General features: G+C 36.9%; 1 protein-coding gene and 1 non-coding gene across 2 annotated transcripts in view; one reads left to right on the forward strand and one right to left on the reverse strand.

Moving 5' to 3' along the window:
* Window positions 1-21756, forward strand: part of SPATA16 (spermatogenesis associated 16) — a 452504-nt gene that overhangs the window by 116727 nt on the left and 314021 nt on the right. The gene's annotated exons all lie outside the window — the stretch shown is intronic.
* LOC122150694 lies at window positions 2306-2443 on the reverse strand. The gene has a single exon (XR_006163802.1). It is a non-coding gene; the product is annotated as a small nucleolar RNA SNORA32 (small nucleolar RNA).

The following is a 21756-nucleotide window of genomic DNA, read 5'->3' on the forward strand; positions in this document are numbered from 1 at the left end:
GGGGGGTGTGTGGCCTGAATTTCATTTACTTAGTTTTATTTTTGTTTGTGATATTCTTTGAGAGAGTCCTTCAACACCTGTTAACATCAATCCCAGTAGTCTCTGGGTGGAACAAATGGTTAAGCACTTGACTACTAGCAAAAGTTTGGCTACTGAAACCTATCCAGAGACACCTTAGAAGAGAGGCCTGGCTGTCTGCTTCTGAAAGATCACAGTATTTAAAATCCTATGAAGCAGTTCTACTCTGCACACATGGGTTTGCCATGAGTCAGAACTGACTCAACAGTAACCAACAACAACAATACATCCAGGGGAAATGTCCCTGCATATCACTTGCAGTTAGTGCTCAACTAAAGTTGGGCAGTTTGAACTCACCCAGCAGTGCCAGAGGAGAAAGGCCTGGTAATGTGCTTCTGTAAAGATTATGCCAAGAAAGCCCAATGGAGCAATTCTGCTCTATAACCCATGGGGCTGCCATGCATCGAACTTGAAAGGAACAGGTTTTTTGTGTTTGCTTGTTTTTGTTTTTCTTTTTGCTCCAGTTGAAAAACAAAGAGTGTGATTATAAAATATAATTTATGGCCTTCTCAGGACAGAAATCTCAGCTCACTTCTCAGAATCACAGCCACGCCTTAGCCCTGCCTTGCCAATGTTGTATGTGCCAAGGCCAGCAGGAAGCAAGGCTTCTGCATTTCATTGGCACTTTCCCATTTTCTATGGCTTGATGTCCGAATATCTTCCCTCTTGCTCCTCATTTTCCTATTAGTGTCTTCCTTGTGCCCATTTTGATGAGGGTTACCACAATGTACCCCTAATTGTAACAGCTCCTCATCCTTGCCCTGCAAGTCACAATGTAAACTGCCACCACCATCTCTTCAGGCCCCTTAACTCTCAGAGACACCACTCTTAAGAGCATTTCTGATTCGTCTCCTGCAGACGGGCTCTTATCCTTGTCTTCATTGACTGCTGTCATTGATACAGGCAATCATGCTCTCCATCTCAGCTGTTAAGTCTCTGGTCCTCATCTCCTCATCTGCCTCCTGGTTCTTTCTTGAAGCTTCCTGTTAGGTAGTAATTTCCTCAGCCATCTAAAGATAATAACATTTCAATAGTGAAGCTGAGATAAACTGCTAGGTCCATCTAATGTGGCCTCCTGCCACTGGAGGAGGAGAGACTGCACCACACAAGATGTTTTCACATCTTCTTTCAGTGTTTCCTCTAACATCTATTCATAGCCTAAAGTGAATTATTATTCTGAAGGTAAGTTCTTCCCTTATGTCCAAGCGAAATATCCACTGATTTAGTTTGCGTGTTGTATTTACCACTTAATCACTTCCGGAGAACTTCTTTTTCTTTTCCTTTTTTTTTTTTTTTAAGCTTTTTATTGTGATTTGGGTAAATTTTACAAAGCAGATTCTTTTCTACTTAACAGTTCATACACATTTTGTTTTGTGACACTAATTACTAACCCTACAAGGTTATAGCTCATTTCCCACTTCCTCTCTATGGTTTCCCTTTCCCTATGTTCTTCTTGCCTATACATTCTTTCCTCCTTAGATTTCTCCCTGTGCAAATGCTGCCCTTCTAATCTCTCATGGTTGATTGCACTAAGGAGTGCATCTCTCTCAGGTAGTTGTTCCACTGGTAGCCCTCTCTTGTTTGACTGAGAGTTAAGCCACCGGAGTCAGTCCAGTTCTAGGCCCAAAGGCTGACTTGAGGCCATAGTCTTGGAGGTTTCACTACTCTCTATCTGACTAGTAATCCTGTTCTTATTTGTAGTTCTTAGTTTACATCAAGTCAGCTCCAACTACTGAAATGGAAACCTTATGTGTAACAAAATAAAATATTGCCTGGTTCTACACTAGGATTGTGAAATTGTGAAATTGCTGGCATGTTTGAGCCCATTGTTACAGTTACTGCTTCAGGACATCTCCTTGAGGATTTCCCTCCCTTTGATGACCTTCTACTTTACCAAACATGATGTCTTTTCCTAGCTGTTGGTCTTTCCTGATGACATGTCCAAAGGAAGTGAGTCAAAGTCTCACTATCCTTGCTACTAAAGAGCATTCTGGTTATATTTCATCTAAGACTGATTTGTTCATTCATCTAGCAGTCCACAGTATATTTACCAATGAATTTTTTATGTAGGCCATAAGAAATAGAGAATCTCAAAATTGAAAAGTCATCTAGTCATCTACTTTTTATTTTTATTTCTTTTCCCTTAACACACACCCAAAAATAAATAAATAAATTATATTTTATTAAATATAGATGAGATAAAGTTTATAGAAAACATTAGAGGATAAAATGTTCCCAATTGGCTTAGTGCTACCAAGGTAGCAAAGACAAAACCTAGTGGGAAGTTTTTTTTTTTTTTTTTTTTTTTTTTATGGTCAAGTCCACAGCAAATCAGACTGCATTCTAAAAGCCTTGGTAATGACCTAGTCATCTACTTTTTAAAATACAACCACTGTCAGTAGGGAGTGCTCCTGAAAGGGAATTCACTTCATCCCAGGTGGCTCATGCATTTTTTATCAGTCCTGACCACTAGAAATATTTAAACTGAATCACTGAAATCTGCCTTCCTAAATGTTCCATCCTTTGATTACACTTCCCACACCCCAAGACTTCCCAATAGCTTCCAGGGCAGACATTCTGCCTCTCTAATACAGTGGTCAATGTTTTCTCTAGCACTAGCACAGGGTCATTAACACAGTTGGCTGCTGGATAAATGAATACATGCATATATAAATGAATGAATGAATACAGACTAAGTTTATGTTCTCTTTTGCAGGACAGCCCTTTGTATCTAAGATATGTATGATATATATTCTGAGTCTTCTCCAGACTAGAAAAAGTCTACTAATTTCTCAGAAGGAAAGGTTTAAAGATAGTACTTGTGCAGTTCCCTACCTCTGATCTTCCTGCACTATGTCTAAATATATCTACATAAACTTCAAAAATATTAAAAAGACATTTTGTGTATGAATTTTATATAATCACATATAATCAAACCTCATGGCCATCAAGTTCATTTTCAACTCATAGTGACCCCATGTGTTACAGAGTAGAACCACTCCATGGAGTTTTCTTAGCTGTCATTTTGACAAGCAGACACTATATATACATAGAGAGAGAGAGAGAGAGAGAGAGAGTGATCCCCTTATGTGCCAGTGGTTACAGCGCTTGGCTGTTAACCCAAAGGTTGGCAGCTCAAACCCAGCAGCCCATCCACTAATCTGCTTCCTTGGGAATCCTATGGGGCAATTACACTCTGTCCTATAAGGTTGCTATGAGTTGACCTAATGGCAACTGTTTTTTTTTTTGTTGTTGTTTTTTTACTGTATATGTAATTCAGTTAATTTACTTTTCTAAATAAATAAAGCTACTTCAAAGTGGAGAGCATGAGTAAACAAAAACTAATTAAGAGCAGTCTCATTAATTTATAACAATTATACTTTGGCACTCTGAATCTACTCACAGCTGTTGTTGTTGTTGTTGTTTGCCGTCGAGTCGGCCCCGACTCATAGGGACCCCTCCTTGGGTTTCCGAGGCAGTATCACTACGGAAGTAGGATTGCCCAACCTTCCTTCCGAGGAGTGGCTGGTGGGTTTGAACCGCCAGCCTTCTGGTGAGCAGTCAAGTGCCATAGGCACAACTCACAGCTAGGTAGTTTTATTTAGTATTTTTAAATTAATTTTTATTTTTGGACAGAGGCTTTGTTATAATATTATTAAACTATTTTTTAAAGAAAAAGTTCAACCATAATTCCACCACCCTACAGCAGCTTTTATAATTTTTCTGTTTTTCCCCTTCTTATATAAAAATAATCTTAATTTTAGTTATATGGTATGTATTCTGCATTGCTTTTTCTCCTTAATGCTATATTATACATACTTTTCATGTTATTTTTGGTCTTTAATCTTATACTTTCATTGGCTTCAGAGTACTGCATCAATTTGACATAGTATAACCATTTTCTAATTATTGGTTATGTAAGATAGTTCCAGTTTGTGGTCTCTTACAGAAAATGTCATTAGGAATATTTCATACTTATACTTATTTTCTTCTAAATATCTTGCTATGTTTTAAAATCTTTGTTTTTCTCTATTATCATTTAAAAAGATTTTTTTAAATTTCTGTGTAGAAGAGTTTTGTTTATAGGTAGGCTATATGGTTCCAGTTTTACACCAATTTAGTGAAAGCCTGAAGCCTATAATATCTGACTTTTAGTTGAAATTATGCATTAAGTCCTAAGACATTATTATTTTTTTAATTAATGTTCCATATGTACTTTAAAAGATAGGATTCCTTTTTTAAAATGACTTGTATCTCTTTCATTCTGTAAATATTTATAAATGCTAAATGAATGTCAAGCCTGTGCTAGGAACTGGTAATATAATAGTGAGCAAGGCAGACCGCTTACAGCATTTAAAGTCTTGCAAGGGATAAAACTAAACTAAACCAGTTGCTGTTGAGTAAACCCCAACTCGTGGTTTCTTAGATTAAAACTGTGTTCAGTGGTTAATTTTTCAAAAGTAGATTTCCAGACTGTCTTCCAGAGTAGCTCTGGATGGACTCCAACCTCCAGTTTTTGGTTAGCAGATGAACATGTTAACTGTTTGTACCACCCCAGGACTCCAGCAAGGGATTAAAAAAATGAAAATAAACTGTGATGGGGGTTATGATAGCACCATCAGAGATGCTACCACCCTTAGTCTCAGGCACAAAAAGTCTCTGCCCTTTGTCCCAGATTCAGAAAATCCACTCTGGCCCTTCCCCAGCTGCATGCCTTCTCCCCAGGAAAAGAGATTGCAGGACATCTGTGGGGCATCCTGGACATGCCCACTGGAGCCCACAGCCTCCTTGTAAATCCACCTCAGGATAAGGATCTAGAAGGCCATAGTTCTCTCAAACAACTTAAATGCACTTCCAGGACCAGAGCAGACTTCTCTGGCTCCACCCTCCTCAAGATGGACCTTGCTGCATTTGTGTGCACCAGTGGGTGACTGTTTGGGAAAACTATGAATGTGTTTGAATGTGTGGTCTGTGTTGTCCACACACAGGCAGGAGAAGCCTCTGGCAATCAGCAAGGTAGCAGAGTGGGAAGAGAAGGAGGAGTGGCCACTGACCAAGGACAAGGGCCTGGGGCCATTTCTCCCATGGTCATAGTCCTGTACAAAACTCTGAGGATTCTGGGATTCTAAGTTTGAATCTACTTTTCCATGTGGCTTTGGGGATATGTTTGTCAAGGGAGGAGGATGAAACATATTTTACTGGTTTTAAAATGTTTTGTTAGCTTGATTACAGTTTTAAAATATTTGTGCTTATGAGATGTAGGCCTTCATTTTATTCTTGTCTCATGCAAATTTTGGGGGAGCTTTGGTCACATAGTGCCTAAGGCATTTGACTGTTAACCAGAAGGCTGGCAGTTCAAACCCACCAGCCACTCTTTGGAAGGCAGGTTGGGCAATCTACTTCCATAGTGATATGCCTCCGAAACCCAAGGAGGGGTCACTATCATTCGGATCCGACTCAATGACAGTGAGTTTGGTTTGTTTTTTTGGCAAATGTTGGAGAAAGATCTGGTACAAGCAATATGATGACATCTAACAGGAAGACACAAACTTGTGTCAAAGAAGATTTCTCAGAGTAATTTGTTTCAGCATTGTAGATTTATCCATAGAATTTTCTATTAATGTAATCCACTGCATTTATTGACTAAAGGTAGGAGATTCATAGCATCATCTTAGTAATGCCAAGAATGAACTTGGTGAAATTCAAGAATCAATCGTGTTTAAATCAACTTTTAACATTGTGGAATAAAAACATACTTAGTATCATAAACAATATCTATCTGAAACTAAATACTGGCATCATTCTTAGATGGTAAATATTAACAGTGTTCCTTTTAAACTTAACCAAAGACTAGGTTAAGTCACCCACTGGTGCAAGGTCAATCTTCAAGATGGTGGAGCCAGAGAAGTCTGCTCTGGTCCTTACTTAATATCAGTCTTAAATTTCTAGCCAATTCATTTTGGCTGATACTAATTTCTTTTTTCTTTTCTGGTGGTTTGATGAACAGCTTTAAGTGAGAAGATCTATGTTTTTATTTGCTCCACCACTTTTTGAAAGGCCTTTGTTTTATTGTGGTTTGTAGCCATTGTTGTTGCTGGTTTATATCCCCACTTAAAGGTGCAAGTTCCTGAAAATTACTACCTGTCTGCTAAAATACACCTCTTTTTCTCAAATTTGATTTTTTTCTGATTCATTGTAAATCTCCATTTTTCTTCTTGTGATGTTGTATTTGGTCAAGACTTGCCTGGAGCTGGGTGTTTAGGCCAAGAACCAAGTCATTACTCTCCTCAGTGGTTCCTGTGACTCCATTATTAAGCTGCATCAGCTGGAGGCAAATAGCCTTCCCCAACCCCTCCTGTCTTGATACATAATCAGGAAGCTGGCATAGGAAGAGAATGGTTGTGGAAGTTCTGGCCTGGCTGGTTATGAGGAACAAGCAGTTAATCCAATATAAACAAGTCATATGGCATTTTTAATTTGAGTAAGAATACAAGTCTATTTTAAAGTTGTTTGCCTGGTCACTGCCAGGCATCTGTTAGCTACTGTGTTTGCAGATGCTCTCTCTCTCTCTCTCATGTTCTAGCTCTTTTTCACTCTTTCTTTTATTTCTAAACTAGAAATCTTCAGATATGATTTCTATATTTTGATATTAGGGTTCAAAGAATCAGTATTCAATACCAACCATCGTAAAGGCAAGACATCTTTATGAAACAGCAGTTTGGGTGGTACTTTTTGGCTCCCTTTCGAATTTTACAATAGAGCACATGAGGACTGAGAGGCTGCCTGTTCTCACAGTACATTTTCAGAGAAAGTATTTCGTTCCAAGCTTTATAAGAAATAATTCTTTTCTCCCCAACATTTCAGGACCCATGATCATTTTTTGGACATCAACACATCTATGCAGAACTGTCCACATTAAGTAGAAGGCATGACTAAGATGTGTGCCTTTTTATAAGTGCATAAATCAGGGAATCCACTCAATTTATCTAGTGATTGCCTTAAATTCAGAGCCTTAGCAAGAGCAGAAATTGCCTGAAACTGATTCTTCCATTATTCATCAAATATAATTTTGACAACAAAAGTGTTCTTTAAGACACTATTTCCATAAAACAGCAAAATTCTCCACATGTGGCTTCTCCATTCATTTCCACTGGGCTTCACTCTCCATCCCCCCTCTTCCTTCTTTTCTTCCCGATCTACATTGCATACCTACAGTTCCAAGTCTTAGAAAGAATGAGCCAAATGAGATAACTGAGATAGCTTCACCTAGCTGGGAGTTATGGTGACTTAGTACCTAAGACATTTGACTACTAACCAGAAGGCTGACGGTTCAAGCCCACCAGCCACTCCTCAGAAGGAAGACCAGGCAATCTACTTCTGTGGAGATACCGCCTCAGAAACCAAAGAAGGGGTCGCTATGAGTCAGTGACGGCAGTGAGTTTGGTTTTTTGGTTTTTTTTTGGTTTTCTTTGCTGGGAGTTTCAGCTTAAAAGCCCACCCATGGTTTTTTTCCCTTCTCTAAGGAGACTTCCATGCAACTCCAAAATGTGCTTTCTAACTTTTCACTCTTTGCCCAGTCCCTAACCACTTGATCCTCTGAGAAATTTCTCCACTCTTTTTGACTCTTCCCTTCTGAAGGTATTTTAGTGGTTGCTGGTAGAAGTCTTGGACTGGGCCTACAGATCTCTAACCTCAGGGATGCTCTGAAATGCAAGGCTTGTGTTCCGTCCCTTCTCAGACTTCTATTTGGGAAAATCACATCTTATACAACTCCATATACTGAGTGAGTAATCAAGAGGAAAAATAAAATAAAATTACAAACCATTCTTTGACACAGAGATAAACATTGTTGATATTTCAGGATAGGATATTTAGTATAGCGGTATAATATAGTATAGTATTACAGTGTAAGTATTGCATGAAGTGGGAGCTCTGGTAGCATAGTGGCTAAGGCACTTGACTGCTAACCAGAAGGCTGGCGGTTCAAACCCACCAGCCACTTCCCGGAAGGAAGATGGGGCAATCTACTTCCGTAGTGATACTGCCTCGGAAACCCAAGGAGGGGTCGCTATGAGTCGGGTCTGACTCGACGGCACATAACACCAACAACAACATTGCATGAAGTATTTTTATACTGAAAATTATTTGTTGTTTATCTCAAATTTGGATTTAACTGGGTGTCCTGTGTTCTTATTTGTTAACTCTAGCAACTCTACTTACAGCTCTTTTCCCAAGAAGATATTTTTCCATTACACATGTCCTCACGGATAATCTCATTTTATTTTTTGAATAAAGAGCCAGTAAAATATCATTTCAGTATCTTTTAATTTTATTCAAGAAATTGATAAATTTTGCCAGGAGTACATAAGGTGGCAAAATGTTGTATCTTTCCTCTATTAATTAGAAGTATGTTAATGAAGAAAATGAGAGTGATTTTAGTTTACATTTCTATATTGTTGATTGGGAGTTATAATTTTCATATGTACTGATCAATCACTGTGTACCAATTATTTCAGTTCCCTCTGAATACTAAGAAATGAAAGATTCTTATTTGAAAGTAAATAAAAGATAGGAGACTTTACAATCTTGCAAAGAGGAGACTAAGTAAATTAATCTTTAAAAGATACAAGAATAACATTGCTTCTGCTTCCCTACTGCAAACCAAAAAAAAACCAAACTCACTGCTACCGAGTTGATTTTGACTCATACTGACCCCCTTTGGGTTTCCAAGGAAGTATATCTTTACAGAAGTAGATTTCCCAGGCTTCCTTCCACAGAGTGGCTGGTGGATTTGAACAGCCGACCTTCTGGTTTGCAGTCAAATGCCTTAGGCACTACACCACCACATCTCCTTACTTCCCTACTGCAGATAACAGAAATGTGAGAAATGAAATTTTTATAACCCTCTGCAAGAGGGAAAAAAGCGATGATCATGGAGGTTTGCTTTTTTGCAAGGGCACTGGGAATTGTTTATCTTATTAATTTTTCTTTTTTTGCTTATTTTAACTGAGTATCTCCTCTTGGATATGACAACTCTTATTTATGTTCATTATAATATTGTCAACAATGTGTTCCTTGAACCTAGAAGTGATTTCATGTCATAACGAAGACTGCATATAAGATATTTGTGATTTGTCAAACTCACAAGAAATTTAAAAAAAAAATACACCTGAACTTCTTCCCCATCTATATCAACTCACTGTCAGTCTTTTGACAGCATCATATTTCAGAGAGTAACTTTATAGGTTTGAGCACCTAGAGAAATTCTTTAACAAATTAAAGCATCTTCAGACTGACTTGATGGGTGGTGATATTAATAATAAAGACATTTTGTATGTAACACATGCAGGCAAGATTACAAAATAGGTTTGTACTGCAGCCTTTTCCATTCTTCTGTAATTAGTGTGAAGACAGTGAAATGGAAAATAATGGTATGATTTCTTTCTACTTGTTTGCAAACTCATTACCTTGTACAGTACTTGTTATCAACATGGACTAGTATGGAAGGCTTTCATGAAGGCTGGGCAATGAGTAAGAGTCTGCAGCTGCTCAGCGGATGCTCTCAGAAAGTGACATGGTATCAGGACTCACTGGACTTGAAGGATGACCTGCAATACTAATTAGGGGAAAGGCAATTCTCATTCATTCGGCTTGTTCTGATACCACTTCTTGCCAATAAAAAGAGACTAAGAGAATGGGCAAATCTGGCAATTAGCAAGTTATTGAGTAAAAGTGGATATTTAATACCATTTTTCCTTTCTAGTCACCAAGTCCCTGTGCTATTTTGAATATTTTCAGTTTTAAAATTCTATTCATATGGTCAGAAATGCCCACAGTTGATCTGACACAGCAGGAACTAAAATCAGAATCAATGCATGTTTCTAGTCGATTTGGTCTTAAACTATATTCAACCAACTGGTGTGTTTTTACTCGAGGAGTTTCCTCATCCTGAAAATATGGGTTTTTTTACTCTTTTTCTCAATATATTTGTCCTTTTTAACTTTACTATGACTGCTAAAAGGGACAGATTCCTGCAAACATACTGTCTGGAGGCCAGTTAGTTGCCATCGAATGGATTCAGATTTATAGTAACCCCATATGACAGAGTAGAACTGCTCCACCAGGTCTCCTAGGCTGTAATCTTTATAGGAGCAGATCACAGGCCTGTTTTCCAAGGCACCTCTGGGTGAGTCCAACTGCCAACCATTCAGTCAGTAGTCAAGTACTTAATCCTGTATGCCACTCAGGGAAATGTCAGTACTGTAGTCAACCAGAAAAAACCAAACTCACTGCCTGTGTGAGTTGAATCCAACTCATAGCCACCCCTCCTTGGGTTACCGATGCAGTATTACTATGAAAGTAAATTGCCCAACCTTCCTTCTGAGGAGTGGCTTGTGGGTTTGAACTGCTAGCCTCTGGTTAGCAGTCAAATGCCCTAGGCACTATACCACCAGAGCTCCCAGTACTGTAGTAGCCAGAATTTAAAATAGTATTTAACAATGCTGTGGTTAAAGCACACCTTCTAATCTCTGAACTATGTGAATTTGAATCCAAGCTTAGTTATTTACTATAACCTTGTGACTTTGATGAAGTTACTTAAACTATCAAAGCCTAAATTCTGTCATCAAAAAAAAAAGAAAATGTAGTACCTGTTTCTTATGGAAATGGAGACAAGATTAAAGTCATCAAAGATTTCATGTTACTTTCTTCCACAATCAACACCAAAGATAGCGGCAGCCAAGAAATCAAACAACATATTGCACTGGGCAAATCTGCTACACAAGACCTCTTTCAAGTGCTGAAGAGCAAAGATGTCTCTTTGAAGACTAAGCCAAGTCCTGGTGTTTTTAATCACCTCATATGCATGTGAAAGCTGGAAAATGAATAAGGAAGACCGAAGAAGAGTTGATGCTTTTGAGTTGTGATGATAACGAAGAATAGGGAAAGTGCCATGACCTGCCAGAAGAACAAACAAACATGTCCTGGAAGAAGTGCAGCTGGAATGCTCCTTGAAGTTAGAACAGCCAGCCTTCCTCTCACCCACTTTGGTCATGTTGTCAGAAGGACCATTCCCTGGAGAAGGATATCATGCTTGGTAAAGTGGAGGGTCAGTCAAAAAAGGAGAAGTCCCTCAACAAAATGGATTGACACAGTGGCTGCAACAATGGGCTCAAGTATAGTAAGGATTATGAGGTTGGTGCAGGACCAGGCAGTGTTTTGTTCTGTTGTACGTAGGGTCACTATGAGTTGGAGCCAACTCAACAGCCCCTAACAACAACAACATTTCCTATGGTGAAACAAGGAATGGTCTTTGCAAAAATATGGATATGTAAATATCCAGCAAATGATTGCTATTATCATTACATTTAAAAATTACTAACAAATTTAAGTTTAAATTATAGTATATTTCACTAGAATTTAAACTTAAATTTGTTAGTAATTTTTTAATATAATGATATTATCACATGTCTTCATATGTTTTTTCCACTCAGATATGACTACTTGGAAGATGGAGATAGAAATACTTTTTTCCTTTATATATTTTCTCCCAGAGGCTGCTACTATCTGTCACAAATAGGCAAACAGGAGATAGGAAGTGATGTCTCCATGTGACTGTTATTTTCTAGGCAAGGTCAACACAGAAACTCACTTCCTATATGTCTGGGTGAGACTCTGTTTTTTTCAGAAGTCGAAAACATTTTCACAGAGCCTTTAGGAGACTCAGATATGAGGGTATTAGTTGTTGAGAGGGAAAGTAACCGTTCCCTTCTTGTGAACTTGGACTGAGAGCCATCAAAGTAACTTATCACCTGCTCTCACATTCCTTGAAATCCTGATTAGTTCTCTTGCAAAAGTACTCCTTTTTGTTATGTCTCACCACCTGCTCTGGGAAACAGCATGCCTTTTTTACTTTAATACTTCAAAGGTCGTGCTTTAAATAAAAGTTTTATCCTTGTAAGGAGGAATGACTTATATGCACTATAGAAACGTAGTTTTCTCTACATTGGGGGAAAAAAAAAGTTGCCATTGATTTCAACTCATGGCAACCCCATCTGTTTCAGATTAGAAATGCTCTCCCTGAGATTCTCAATGGCTGTGATCTTTGGGAAGAAAATCATGAGGCCTTTCTTCTAAGGCACCTCCAGGTGGATTTGAACCATCATCCTTTCGGTTAGTAGCTGAATGCTTAACATTTGCACTGCCTAGGAACTCCTTTCCGTGCATAGATTCATCAATATTATTCTAAATTTCCTTTCAAGAATCCAGATCCCCTCATCACTACTTTCATGCCTCTTTTTTCCCAAAGTGTTTAAATTTGAAAACAATACTTTCATTTCCTAAATGCCCAGCCCTTCCACCATTTTTCATTTAAAGGCACCAGAGAGAAATGAGGATTTCTAATTAATTTATAATATGTATTATATATACTTGGAATGAGAAAACAAACCTTGTGAATGAAGCACTTCAGAAAGAAATGTACAAAGATGTGGAATAAGCACTGAATTTGAAGCCGGAAGAACTCGTTTCAGCTGATATGCAATATTATATTATATTATGCAATAATATGGGTCTGCTTCTGTAAAGACCGATGGCCTTGTAAACCCAATGGAGGTCGCTAGTAAGAATCAACTCAACGGCAGAGAGTTTGGTTTTCTGGTTTAATATGCAATACATGAACTGTGTGACCTTGGACAGATCACAAGATGTTTCAGAATCAAAATCTTGTTATTCGCAAACTGGTAGGCTGTCCTAGTTGCGTCTTAGAACTAAAATGATGAGAAAATGAAATAATGTATACAGAGGTGGTGTGTAAATTCCAAAGCCCCATTCAAACATCTATCGTAGAAAGGAATTAACTGTTCGCAACTCTTCAGCTGCTCTTCATAAACTCTCTTCAAATGTTCTGAAGACTTTGTTACCTTTTATAGTCAGGACTATGCACTGCTCTGCCATTTGGAGACTCAGGGTCCAGTGCTGTTGGAACATCAGACAACAGATAATCTTTCTTTTATATACATAAGGGAGGGATTTTGCAAAAACATACTGACATATTAACAGAAATATTAGTGAATAATTTTCTTTTATTCTAACTTTAAGAGCAAACTCTTAAAAAGTCACAATATTGACTAATATTTCCCCTCATCTACATAATATAATATATTCTTCAAACTTCTTATTATCCCTGAGTGGTTATAAAATCTCAGCTGTTTTAAATGATATTTTTTGCAGATTTACAGCATTGCATAAAAATTTTAGGGGTAAAAAAATATTTTCTACTGAGTTAAAACTGTTCCAGGCTCATGGATGTTTTTTTTAAAAAAAAAAATTATGCATAGCATATCATCAAGGTGTTAGTTTAAACATGCATTCTGAGAGGAAAAGTATCCATTGTTATTGCTGCTTAAAAAAAAAAAAAAAAAAAAACAAGTTATACTAACCAAGATTTCATACCTGCTGTATAGCATGGATTAAATGACCCCAGAAATCCTTTTTTTTCTGAGCCTAGAAATAGAAATCTCTTGGCACATGCAAACATTAGTTTCAAGTATACTTTGAATATGTACATGAATATTTCTGAAATGTTTTTAAGGGGGTTTTAAAAGACAGTGAGACACAATTGGATTTGGCTAACTTAAAAGTAACATGGGTAACATAGAAACTGAAATAGAGTACACTATCTCTTATCAATAATAGAATTCTATTGCCTTGTAATCAGATGTACTAAATCTGCTTCTTCCTCTCCTCAAATTCTATTTAGAAGCATTTATCTCAATATTGAGGCATTAACCAACTGCCAGCCCCATTTGAACAAAGAAGGAAAAAGATGGAAGTGGCCTTAGGACAGCATTTTTTTACAATGAATTCCATAAAACTCTAGGCCCTCAAGATGTTCTTTAAAGAAAGAGAATGAGAAAGAGAGTGTGTTGCAGGAAGGGGATTCTGTGGTCTAATAAGTTTGTGAAATACTGTATGTGATATCTTCCTCTTAGATATTTGCAACATGCATTAGCATGTTATGTAGTTTTTAGAATCCCTACAATGAAGCATATCACAAACTTATTTGATCTCAGAAGACATTTTTGGTGTAGGCCTCCTATGACTCCTTATCATCCTCTAGAGCATATAGTTTCAGAAATATTTCTGTCTTTAAGGAACATATGGTACTAAATGAACAATACCAGTAGAGACTCAGCTATTTATCTTTTGTCATAGCCCACACTACACTCCTTCAAACGAGGTTGCATGTACAAGGAATCTGGAAAAAGACTCCTTAGAGAAATAAATCTATTTCTCTATTTGTAGGAGATTGAATTATGAGTTCCAATTCTTTAATTCCCAGTTGTAGTATTATACATCCACCCTGGCCATGATCTCATCTCTTGACTTTGGTCTTTGTGATGTGATTTCCTTTGGTCAATGATGTTAATAGACCTGACATGAACAAGGCTTGAAATATGCTTGCATCCTTGGCTTGCCCTTCTCCACTCCTGCCTTTGCCATGAAAAGAACAAATCTTAGGGAGCTACTGTTACGTGTGCAGCAAACCTGGACTTAACTATCAATTTAGAGCCAAACTTAAGCTGCACAAAGCAAATGGACCATACTCAGTCAATCTACAGATGTGTGGACAAGAAATAAATGTGTGTTATATGCCAATAAGTCTTGAGTTGGTTTGTTTTGCAGTGTTACTGTGAAAATTGCTGACTGATACGCTGCTTTACAGTTAGTATTCTTTAAAATAATTAGTAATGCTATCAATGTCCGTAAGGAGTCCCTGATGTCACAGAGAATTAAGCTCTCAAATACTAACTGAAAGGTTGGAGGTTTAAACCCACCCAAAGCTGACTTGGAAATCTGGTGATTTACTTCCAAGATTTCACAGCCTTGAAAAATCATATGGATTACAGTTCTATTCTTCAGTACATGCAGTCATCATGAGTCAGATTTGACTCAACTATTCATTACTAACTGAAAGGTTGGTGGTTCAAACCCACCAGCCACTCCTCAGAAGGAAGATTGGGCAATCTACTTCTGTAGTGAAACTGCCTCGGAAACCCAAGGAAGGGTCGCTGTGAGTCAGGTCTGATTCCATGGCACATAACAACAACAACAACAAACAGCTTATTGCAATGCCCAATACACAGTCAGCATTCAATAAAGGTAGCTATTCATGACATTGTCCAAGATCTGAGTCTGTATATGATAAAATATTTACTTCATAACACAAATAACTATCCTAAATAAGTATGCTATTAGCATTTTCTTCATTTTAAAAGTCACTACCTTTATGAACCAGGCACAGGGGTAAAAAGGAAGGAAGATTTCTTATATTAATTCAGCTCGCATTTCTAATCTGCTTCTCATATCAGAGAGCTAGAGTTTAGGGGTATCCCTGAAAAAAAAGCTGAAGGTTAATGTGTGTCATCTACATGCTTCAAAGCATAAGCAAATTACTGGCTGGTCAGATCAAGGTGAAGCACAATGGAATGAACCCACTGTGGCCACACCTCTATTTTAAGGCTACCTAGAAAAGGAAAAAAAAAAAAAAAATGAACCACAGCTATTTTAACAAACAGGAGTAGAAGTAATTAATTACTTTTTACTATCATTCAACACCTTGTCATCCAGGGAGTAACCTCATTTTTCCAATTCCCATAAATTTAATAGAGGTCACATCATGGCCTACTTGGCTAAAAAGCATTGCTTCTGAAACCCTGATGGTACTTTTAAGTCCACTGATGTGTGAACATAATTCTCTGCATCTCTTAGCCACACATACTCTGTCTCTCCCAGGGAGACACTTTAGTAGATCTATGTGGCACCATGTGGAAAGTTACAAGCGATGAGCTCTCTGGTTCATTCCTCTTTCATGTAACAAGACGATAGAAAATTTAAAACCAATGGGTGTTATTCTACAGTGTAGAGCTTCTTTCTATTCTGTTAAGGGAGTAGAAAAAGATATTTATTGAAATTGCAATCTCTTAGTTACAAGACCTTTGCAGTCTGAACATTTAGTTTGGTATTTGAAAAGGAATTCTAAAGGTCCCATTGAGGAACTTTCAGGTTAGGATGGTAGCTAGGTGTTGTATCTAATTCTCATCCCTCCATAGACATTAACCCACATGAAGGAATTACAAAGTAGGATAACTGCAAAGATCAGCTAGATGCTACGTGGGATTAAAAAAAATAATAAAAATCAAGGATTAGCAAAAAGGAAGAACAGCTAATAAAAATAGAGTACTACCTATACTCATTGCAGGCCCACTCAGACATGCTCTATCAGCAACCAGAATAGCAGCAATCTCTTTTTCTGCTCAAGGACTCATTTCTGGGACTCTCAGTGCTAATCCATGCCCTCACAACCAAAAACTCACTGCCGTCGAGTCAGATCTGACTCATAGCAACCCCTCCTTGGGTTTCCAAGGCGGTATTGCCCAATCTTCCTTCGAAGGAGTGGTTGGTGAGTTTGAACCACCAGCCTTGTGGTTAGCAGTCAAATGCCTTAGGCACTACATTACCAGAACTCCCAATTCATGCCCTTGGTTTTATTATTTTATTATGACCTCTCTTTTTATATCCGTTGAGAAATGTTAATCTTTAAAATCTGCCCAAGGTGGAAATGGACAAGCAGTGGTGTACTTCTTGGGTTATAAAGTTATAAAGTAGGATTATAAAGTTAGTAAAAGGAAGAGGTGGTGGAAAAAAAAAAAAAAAAAACAGTAGAATCTGGAAGTTGAAGGGATTTTCTTTTCCTTCCAGTTCAACCTGGCAAAGAAAGATCTATGTGTAAGATCTAACAGTATCTACATGAGCTAAAAGGAGAACAAAGAAGAAAACACCAACCCAATCTATCAGCAAACATATGACCTGGCTCAGTCTATTTTTATGCAGACAAACAAACAAAATGCCTGTGAAAATGTTCTACATGGTGAAAAGAAGGAAGCATTATACTTGAGTGAAATCCGAAAGCCCTATTTTCCTAAAGAAAATCATTGGAAATTGTCATGAGAAGGTTTACTACATTTCTAATAGAGATTCTAGATATTTGAAAGATAAGGAAAAGTTAATAAATAGGAAACAACGGGCTAGCTGTAGAGGAAACGGAATTTGCCATTTAAAAAAGATAATAATTTTAGCCTCTATTACTCACTAGGGCAAATCACAAGATCTCATTGAGTATGGGTTTTAATACCTGTAAAATGGGACAATAGTATCTATTTTGTCTACTTCATGGAGATTCTGAGAGGATGAAATATAATTACAAACATGAAAGTGTCTCAGAAATTATAAATATTCATTAATAATGGAATTCATAACATTTTAATTCTTTTTAGAGATTGTTCTCCACATTTTTCTTATTTTGGCTCATATTGATTTTTTTACTTATTGCTTCTAATTTAAGTCATTATTTCTTCCAATTCCCTAATCTCAATTACTTTTCAAAATGTCCAAAAGAACATTGTCTTTTCAAGTTATTTTCTTTTTAATAAAATTTTTACTGTAGTGAAGCATATATAACAAAACATTTGTCATTTCAACCACTTTTATGTGGACAATTCAGTGACATTAGTTACATTCACCATGTTGGGCAACTATCACCATAATCCATTTTCAGATATTTTCATTACCCTTAACTTAGTACCCCTTAAGCAATATCTTACCATTTCCCCCTTCCACCACACCTAGTAACCTCTAATAAATGTCAGTCTCTATGCTTTTGCCTATTCTGGATATTTCATATAAGTGAGATCATGAAATATTTGTGCTTTCAGGTCTGACTAATTTCATTCAGCATAATGTTTTCAAAGTTCATCTATATTGTATGTATCTGAATTTTATTTCTCTTTTTGGCTCAATAATATTCCATTGTATGGATATACCACATTATGTATATCCATTTATCTGTTGATGGACATTTGGGTTGTTTTTACCATTTGGTTATTGTGAATAATGATGCCATGAACATTGGTGTAAAAGTATCTGTTTGAGTCCCTGATTTTAAGTCATTTGGATATATACCTAGGAGTGGAATAGCAGGGTCATATGGTAATTCTATATTTAACTTTTTTTTCTACTTCTTAATTTTTAAAAATACATTGTGTTTTAGATGATAGTTTACATGGCAAATTAGGTTCTCATTTAACGATTTTAATACAGATTGTTCCATAATATTGGTTACAATTTTCCCAGTGTGTCAGCATTATCATTATTTTTATGTTTAAATGCAATACTGTTTTCCACAGTGGCTACACCATTTTACATTCCCATCAGCAATGGATAAGGGTGCCAATGTCTCCACATTCTCTCTGACAATTGTTATTTTCTCTTTTTCTGATAATAGCCATCCTAATGGGGGTGAATGGTATCTCAGTGTGGTTTTGGAGCTCTGGTAGCATAGTGGCTAAGGCACTTGACTGCTAACCAGACGGCTGGTGGTTCAAACCCACTAGCCACTCCTCGGAAGGAAGGTTGGGCAATCCTGCTTCCATAGTGATACTGCCTCGGAAACCCAAGGAGGGGTCGCTATGAGTCAGGTCTGACTCGACAGTACATAACAACAACAACAACAACAATTCTTATGAAGGAATCCCTGGGTAGTGCAAATGGTTAAGTGCTCATGTACTAGCTAGAAGGTGAAAGGTTGGCTGTTCAAACTTACCCAGAGATGCCTCAGAAGATATATCTGCTTCCAAAAGAGCACAGCCTTGAAAACCTTCTGGAGCAGTTTTGCTCTGCACACATGGGGTCACCATGAGTCAGAATCAACTCAGTGGCTGCTAACGACAACAATGTCTAATGACTTTGAGCATCTTTTCATGTGCTTACTGGCTATTTGTATATTTTCTTTGATGAAATATGTATTCAAATCCTTCGCCAATTTTTGGGGGTTATTAATCTTCTTTTGTTGAGTTGTAGTTCATCTATTCTGGATATTAAGCCCTTACCAGATATTTCCTAAATATTTTCCCCCATTCTGTAGATTGCCTCTCCATTTTCTTGATGATATCTTTTGATGCACAGAAGTTTTTGATGTTGATGAAATCCAATTTATCTATTTTATATTTTGGTGTAATAGCTAAGAATAAATACGTTGCAAAAACAAGGTCCCAAAGAATTATTCCTATGTTTTGTTCTATGACTTTTCTGGATTTAATTCTTACATGTAGATTTTTTAATTCATTTTCAGTTGCTTTTTATATATTATGTAAGGAATGAGTCCAACTTAATTTTTTCACATGGAGATCCATTTATTGAAAAGACTTCTTTCCCCCATTGGATGGACTTAGCAGTTTTGTCCAAAATCAATACATGGATTTGCTTCTGGACTCTTAATTCTATCCCATTTGTCTATTATTATACCAAAAAAAAAAAAAAAAAAAACTGACATCAACTTGATTCTGACTCATAGCAACACCATTGGGTTTCCAAAGCTACAAATCTTTACGGAAACAGATTGTCCTCCTGTGGAGCAGCTGATAGATTTGAACTGTTGACCTTCCGGTTAGCAGCCAAATGTCTTACCCACTACACTACCAGAGATCCTTAATTACTCTACTAGTACTCAGATTTTTTATTACTAAGGCCTTATAGTATGTTTTGAAATCAGGAAATGTAGTCCTCCTACTTTGTTCTCATTCAAGATTGTTTTGACTGTTTCGGGCCTCTTGCATTTCCACCTATATTTGAGGGTTAGCTTTTCCATTTCTGCAAAGAAGACTGATGGAATTTTAATAGGCATTGCATTGAATCTCTAGAATGCTTTGGATAGTAATGACATTTTAACAGTATTAAGTCTTCTAATACTTGAACACAGAATATCTTTCCATTTATTTAGGTCTTAGTTAATTTCTTTCAGCAGTGATTTATTGTTTTCAGTGTAAAAGTCCTCTACCTCTGTAGCTAAATTTATATCTAGCTATTTTATTATAAATGGAATTGTCTTCTTAATTTCTTTTTCAAAGTATTAATTGCTGGTGTATAAAAATACAACTGATTTTTGCATGTTGATTTTGTACTCTGTAACTTTGACAAATCCATTTATTAGCTTTAGCCACTCCTTGGAAGGAAGGTTGGGCAATCCTACCTCCGTAGTGATACTGCCTTGGAAACCCAAGGAGGGGTCGCTATGAGTCAGGGCCGACTCGAAGGCATATAACAACAACAACAACAAATCTCTGGTGGAATCTTTGGTATTTTCTATATACACTTACTCCTCAATTATCAATTATCTCATAATTCAACATTTCACATTTACAACAATAGTAAAAAATCTACTATCTGACTATTTTGAACACTAATGACATACATCTGGCAGTAACAAATGCAAAGGTGCTAGATGAGATTAGTGCTATTCTGATGGTTAAGGTTATGTGTCAACTTGGCTGGGTCATTATTCTTAGTCATTTGGCATTTATGTAATGATATAATTTGGCACTTATGTGATGATGTGATTTGGCAGTTATGTAATGATGTGGTCATCCTCCATTTTTCCATAGTGCCAATTTTCACATAACCACCTAGTCTTTGGAACCTAACCATCTTGATAAGTGAGGAGTGAGTGTAGAAGATCATGTCATCTGTAAATAGGGATAATTTTACTTCCTCCTTCCTAATTTGGGTAGTTTATATATATATATTTCTTGCCTAGTTGCTCTAAAACTTCCAGTACAATGTTGAATAGCAGTGGTGAAAGTGGGCATCTTTGTCTTGTTCATAATCTTAAAGGTGAGTTGTCAGTTTTTCTCCTTTGAGGATGATGTTAACTGTGAATTTTTTATAAATGTCCTTTATCATATTGAGGAAGTTTCCCTTCATTTTCTAGTTTGTTGAATGTTTTTATTATGAAAGGTTGTTGCAGTTTCTCTCATGCCTTTTCTTGTCCATTAAGATGAGCCTGTGGTTCTTTTCCTTTGTTGTATTAGTAGTGTGTATCAGATTAGTTGATTTTCTAATGTTGAGCCACCTTTGCATTCCTGAAATAAAGTCCTTTGTCATGGTGTATATTCCTTTTAATATGATGTATTTCATGGTGTTGAATTTGGTTTGTTAGTATTTTGTTGATGATTTTTGCATCTATATTCATAAAGGATATTGATCTATAGTTTTCTTGTCTTGTGGTATCATTGTCTGGCTTTGGTATCAGGGTAATGCTGGCCTTGTAGAGTGAGTTAGGAAGTGTCAACTTGTCTTGTATATTTTGATTCAAATGAACATCTCTTCAAGATTCAGTCTTGGACTTTCCAGCTCCCCTGTCCAGTTGTGTTCCTTCTATATTGAGTTTATTCTCAGACAAGGATTTGTGCCATATCACAATGAAGGGCTCCTCAGCGTTAGGCTTGTGCAGTTGTAGCATCTGCACTTGAAAAAGGCTACCAGTTGGAGTAAAAGTAGTTCTACAGAGGAGTTCAGATCTATAGAAGGGAGAAAGAAATGCACAGTATTTTAAGCATGTAGCTTCTGTGTTTGAGGTTATAGAAACTAACGAGAAAAAGAGTAAGAATACTTATAAGAATATAAGTAGTAGAATGCAAGTAGTAAAGGGCCTGAAGAGATGATGCATCAATGACAAATTGTAAAAGACTAACAAATATTCAGTAAAAAGGTCTCATCTCACAAATAATTGAGAAAGCAGGTGGTAAAGTTTTAAAGAATACAGGTATTCAATGCTTAATTTTA

Source organism: Orycteropus afer, unplaced genomic scaffold (genome assembly GCF_000298275.1).
Source record: "Orycteropus afer afer isolate SDZICR_OR568_19922 unplaced genomic scaffold, OryAfe1.0 scaffold00202, whole genome shotgun sequence".
Taxonomy (NCBI): domain Eukaryota; kingdom Metazoa; phylum Chordata; class Mammalia; order Tubulidentata; family Orycteropodidae; genus Orycteropus; species Orycteropus afer.